Source organism: Pseudorca crassidens, chromosome 14 (assembly GCF_039906515.1).
Source record: "Pseudorca crassidens isolate mPseCra1 chromosome 14, mPseCra1.hap1, whole genome shotgun sequence".
NCBI classification, from domain to species: Eukaryota; Metazoa; Chordata; class Mammalia; order Artiodactyla; family Delphinidae; genus Pseudorca; species Pseudorca crassidens.
In genome coordinates this window covers 61,371,185-61,377,184 of record NC_090309.1, presented here as the reverse complement: position 1 = coordinate 61,377,184, position 6,000 = coordinate 61,371,185, and positions in this window count along the sequence as shown.

Here is a 6,000-nt window from a genome sequence, read left to right as displayed (position 1 = left end):
ATAAACTTCCCTCTTAGACTAACTGCTTTTGCTGCATCCCATAGGTTTTGGGTCATCGTGTCTCCATTGTCCTTGGTTTCTAGGTATTTTTTTATTTCCTCTTTGATTTCTTCAGTAATCACTTCGTTTTTAAGTAGTGTATTGTTTAGCCTCCATGTGTTTGTATTTTTTTACAGATCCTTTCTTGTAATTGATATCTAGTCTCATAGCATTGTGGTCAGAAAAGATACTTGATACAATTTCAATTTTCTTAAATTTACCAAGGCTTGATTTGTGAACCAAGATATGATCTATCCTGTAGAATGTTCCATGAGCACTTGAGAAAAATGTGTATTCTGTTGCTTTTGGATGGAATGTCCTATAAATATCAATTAAGTGCATCTTGTTTAATGTATCATTTAAAGCTTGTGTTTCCTTATTTATTTTCATTTTGGATGATCTGTCCATTGGTGAAAGTGGGGTGTTAAAGTCCCCTACTATGAATGTGTTACTGTCGATTTCCCCTTTTATGGCTGTTAGTATTTGCCTTATGTATTGAGGTGCTCCTATGTTGGGTACATAAATATTTACAATTGTTATATCTTCTTCTTGGATCGATCCCTTGATCATTATGTAGTGTCCTTCTTTGTCTCTTCTAATAGTCTTTATTTTAAAGTCTATTTTGTCTGATATGAGAATTGCTACTCCAGCTTTCTTTTGGTTTCCATTTGCATGGAATATCTTTTTCCATCCCCTTACTTTTAGTCTGTATGTGTCTCTAGATCTGAAGTGGGTCTCTTGTAGACAGCATATATATGGGTCTTGGTTTTGTATCCATTCAGCCAATCTGTGTCTTTTGGTGGGAGCATTTAGTCCAGTTACATTTAAGGTAGTTATCGATATGTATGTTCCTATTCCCATTTTCTTAATTATTTGGGGTTCGTTATTGTAGGTCTTTTCCTTCTCTTGTGTTTCTTGCCTAGAGAAGTTCGTTTAGCATTTGTTGTAGAGCTGGTTTGGTGGTGCTGAACTCTCTCAGCTTTTGCTTGTCTGTAAAGGTTTTAATTTCTCCATCAAATCTGAATGAGATCCTTGCTGGGTAGAGTAATCTTGGTTGCAGGTTTTTCTCCTTCTTCACTTTAAATATGTCCTGCCAGTCCCTTCTGGTTTGCAGAGTTTCTGCTGAAAGATCAGCTGTTAACCTTATGGGGATTCCCTTGTGTGTTATTTGTTGTTTTTCCCTTGCTGCTTTTAATATGTTTTCTTTGTATTTAATTTTTGACAGTTTGATTAATATGTGTCTTGGCATGTTTCTCCTTGGATTTATCCTGTATGGGACTCTCTGTGCTTCCTGAACTTGATTAACTATTTCCTTTCCCGTATTAGGGAAGTTTTCAACTATAATCTCTTCAAATATTTTCTCAGTCCCTTTCTTTTTCTCTTCTTCTTCTGGAACCCCTATAATTCGAATGTTGGTGTGTTTAATATTGTCCCAGAGGTCTCTGAGACTGTCCTCAGTTCTTTTCATTCTTTTTTCTTTATTCTGCTCTGCAGTAGTTATTTCCACTATTTTATCTTCCACGTCATTATCCGTTCTTCTGCCTCAGTTATTCTGCTATTGATCCCATCTAGAGTATTTTTAATTTCATTTATTGTGTTGTTCATCATTGTTTGTTTCATCTTTATTTCTTCTAGGTCCTTGTTAACTGTTTCTTGCATTTTGTTTATTCTGTTTCCAAGATTTTGGATCATCTTTACTATCATCATTCTGAATTCTTTTTCAGGTAGACTGCCTATTTCCTCTTCATTTGTTGGGTCTGGTGGGTTTTTATCTTGCTCCTTCATCTGCTGTGTGTTTTTCTGTCTTCTCATTTTGCTTATCTTACTGTGTTTGGGGTCTCCTTTTTGCAGGCTGCAGGTTTGTAGTTCCCGTTGTTTTTGGTGTCTGTCCCCAGTGGCTAAGGTTGGTTCAGTGGGTTGTGTAGGCTTCCTGGTGGAGGAAAGTGCCTGTGTTCCGGTGAATGAGGCTGGATCTTGTCTTTCTGGTGGGCAGGTCCACGTCTGGTGGTGTGTTTTGTGGTGTCTGTGGACTTATTATGATTTTAGGCAGCCTCTGTGCTAATGGGTGGGGTTGTGTTCCTGTCTTGCTAGTTGTTTGGCATAGGGTGTCCAGCACTGTTGAGTGAATCTCGGTGCTGCTGTTGAGGTGGAGATCTCTGGGAGATTTTCGCCGTTTGATATTATGTGGAGCTGGGAGGTCTCTTGTGGACCAGTGTCCTGAAGTTGGCTCTCCCACCTCAGAGGCACAGCACTGACTCCTGGCTGCAGCACCAAGAGCCTTTCATCCACACGGCTCAGAATAGAAGGGAGAAAAAGTAGGAAGAAAGAAGGAAAGAAGGAAAGAAAGGAGGGAGGGAGGAAGGAAGGACGGAAGGAAGGAAAAAAAGAAAGAAGATAAAATAAAGTAAGATAAAATATAATCAAGTTATTAAAATAAAAATTAATTATTAAGAAAAAACATTTTTAAAAAAATGGACGGATAGAGCCCTAGGACAAATGGTGGAAGCAAAGCTATACAGACAAAATCTCACACAGAAGCATACACATACACACTCACAAAAAGAGGAAAAGGGGAAAAAAATCATAAATCTTGCTCTCAAAGTCCACCTCCTCAACTTGGGATGATTCGTTGTCTATTCATGTATTCCACAGATGCAGGGTACATCAAGTTGACTGTGGAGCTTTAATCCGCTGCTCCTGAGGCTGCTGGGAGAGATTTCCCTTTCTCTTCTTTGTTCGCACAGCTCCCAGGGTTCAGCTTTGGATTTGGCCCTGCCTCTGCGTGTAGGTCGCCGGAGGGCGTCTGTTTTTTGCTCAGACAGGATGGAGTTAAAGGAGCCGCTGATTCGGGGGCTCTGGCTCACTCAGGCCGGGGGGAGGGAGGGGTATGGATGCGGGGCGACCCTGTGGCAGAGGCCAGCGTGCCGTTGCACCAGCCTGAGGCGTGCCGTGTGTTCTCCCGGGGAAGTTGTCCCTGGATCCCGGGACCCTGGCAGTGGCAGCCTGCACAGGCTCCCCGGAAGGGGGGTGTGGAGAGTGACCTGTGCTCGCACACAGGCTTCTTGGTGGCGGCAGCAGCAGCCTTAGCGTCTCATGCCCGTCTCTGGGGTCCGCGCTTTTAGCCGCGGCTCGTGCCTGTCTCTGGAGCTCGTTTAAGCAGCGCTTTTAATCCCCTCTCCTCTTGCACCAGGAAACAAAGAGGGAAGAAAAGGTCTCTTGCCTCTTCGGCAGGTCCAGACTTTTCTCCGGACTCCCTCCTGGCTAGCCGTGGCGCACTAACCCGCTGCAGGCTGTGTTCACGCCGCCAACCCCAGTCCTCTCCCTGCACTCCGACCGAAGCCTGAGCCTCAGCTCCCAGCCCCGCCCACCCCGGCGGGTGAGCAGACAAGCCTCTCGGGCCGGTGAGTGCCGGTCGGCACCGATCCTCTGTGCGGGAATCTCCCCGCTTTGCCCTCCGCACCCCTGTTGCTGCGCTCTCCTCCGTGGCTCCGAATCTTCCCCCCTCCGCCACCTGCAGTCTCCACCCATGAAGGGGCTTCCTAGTGTGTGGAAACCTTTCCTCCTTCACAGCTCCCTCCCACTGGTGCAGGTCCCGTCCCTATCCTTTTGTCTCTGTTTATTCTTTTTTCTTTTGCCCTACCCACGTACGTGGGGGATTTCTTGCCTTTTGGGAGGTCTGAGGTCTTCTACCAGCGTTCAGTAGGTGTTCTGTAGGAGTTGTTCCACATGTAGATGTATTTCTGGTGTATCTGTGGGGAGGAAGGTGATCTCTGTGTCTTACTCTTCCACCATCTTCCCCTCGTCCTCTCTAGATAATTATTGATTGATATGTATTTATTGCCATTTTAAACCTTGTTTTCCCATTGATTTTATATTTCTTCTTTGTCCTTTTTTTTTCTTTTTCCTTTTGTGGTTTGATGATTTTATTTTGTATTATGCTTATGTTCTGTTCTTTTTGGTTTTTGTGAATCTATTGTGTGTTTTTGATTTGTGGTTGCCCTGTTTTTCAAGTATGTTAACCCTTTCCTGTATCTACTTGCTTTACACTGGTAGTCAAATAGACTTAAACACATTCTAGAAAAAAAAAATCTACATTTTCTTACTCTCCTCCCCCACATTTTATGATTTTGATGTCCTCTTTTGCATATTCATCCTTTTGCTGTTCATTGTGATTATCATTGCTTTCACAGAAATTTTTTGATTTTTTAAAAAATCTGTGTACTGGCTTATTTAAGTGATTTACTTTCTAATTGTGATTTTCTCTTTCCTATACTCTTACTTTTCTATTTAGAGAAGACCTTTCAATATTTCCTTTAGGATAGGTTTAGTATTGCTGTATTCTTTTAGTTTTTGCTCGTCTGAGAAATTCTTTATCTCTTCTTCTATTCCAAATGATAACCTTGCTGGGTAGAGTATCTCAGGTTGCAGATTTTTCCCTTTCAGGACTTTGAATATGTCTTGCCACTACTTTCCAGCCTGCAACATTTCTGTAGAGAAATCAGCTGATAGCCTTATGGGGGTTCCCTTGTAATTAATTCTTTGTTTTTCTCTTGCTGCGTTTAGAATCCTCTATTCATCTTTAACTTTTGCCATTTTTATTATAATATATCTCGGTGTAGGTCTGTTTGGGTTTATCTTGTTCGGAACCCTCTGTGCTTCCTGTATCTGGATATCTATTTCCTTCTTTAGGTTTGGGAAGTTTTCAGCCATAATTTCTTCAAATACATTTTAAACCCCTTTTTCTCTTTCTTGTGTTTCTGGGATCCCTATTATGTGTAGATTGACATGCTTTATATTATCCCGTAGATCTCTTATATTGCTTTCAGTTTTTAAAAATTTGGTTTCTCTCTGGTGTTCTAATTGGGTGATTTCCATTATTCATTTTCTAGATCACATATTCACTCTTCTGCATTATTCATTCTGCTATTTATAGCCTTTAGTTCAGCTTTCTTCTCTAATTTTTCTTGGCTTCTGCTTATAGTTTTTAGTTCCCTTTTACAGTAATCTGCATTTCTGTTGATAGCCTTTCTTAATTCTGTCAGTATTTTCATTATCTCCTTTTTGGGCTCGGCGTCTGTTAGACTGAAGAGGTCTGTTTTATTCTTTCAGGGGAAATATCTCGATCTTTTAATTGGGAGTGGTTCCTCTTCCTTCTTCATTTTACTTATATTTCTCTTGCTCTATGAGTTTAGGGGAAACAATTATCTACTGTGGTCTTGGAGGGCTATTTTTATGTGGGAATGTTCCTGTGTAGCCTGCGTGGGTTTAATATTTAGTGGTGCGAGGGCTGTTTTTAGTGTGGGTGGCTGTCGCTTCTTTCTTCATTGTATACTGGCCGTTATCCCCTTGATAGGAGGTGTGAATGATGTCGTGGTGACCAGAGCCTGCACTGGATATTGAGCAGGCCTTCCTCGTTGCTCTGTGGTTGTCACTGCCCTGTCAGGAGCAGGGTCTGCTCCCTAGTTGATGGAGTAGGAGCTGCCAGGTCTATTCTGAGCTGAGTTTCTAATCTGTGGTGCAAGGTAGGTGGGATTGGAGCACTCCCAGGAGCCACTGAGTATTCCTCTGCTGGAGCTGTTCACCTGTGGCTGTACTCTGTTGTGTCACCTTTCACAACCCGTTGTGTGGGCTCACAAAGTACACTGTTGTTGGCATTGCCCTTGGCCCCACGTCCACTGTATGCTGGCGGTTGGCCCTGGTGCCTCTCAGGCTTTGTTTTCACAAGGCTACCAGCACAAATCCACTGAAGCCGGTCCTAGGACTGCAGTAGTCACGCACCTGGGCCCGCTATGGGAGCTGTGGAGGCAGCTCAGACCCTGACCTAGCCCAGCCCCTGCATGTACATGCCCACAAAGCCCATAGCTGCTAAGGCCAGACCTGTCCCAGCTGCGAGAGCACCCGTTGTCCATGTGGATGTTCCGCAGGTGCTGAATTTACAAAGCTGCCTGAACCTCTTGCTTC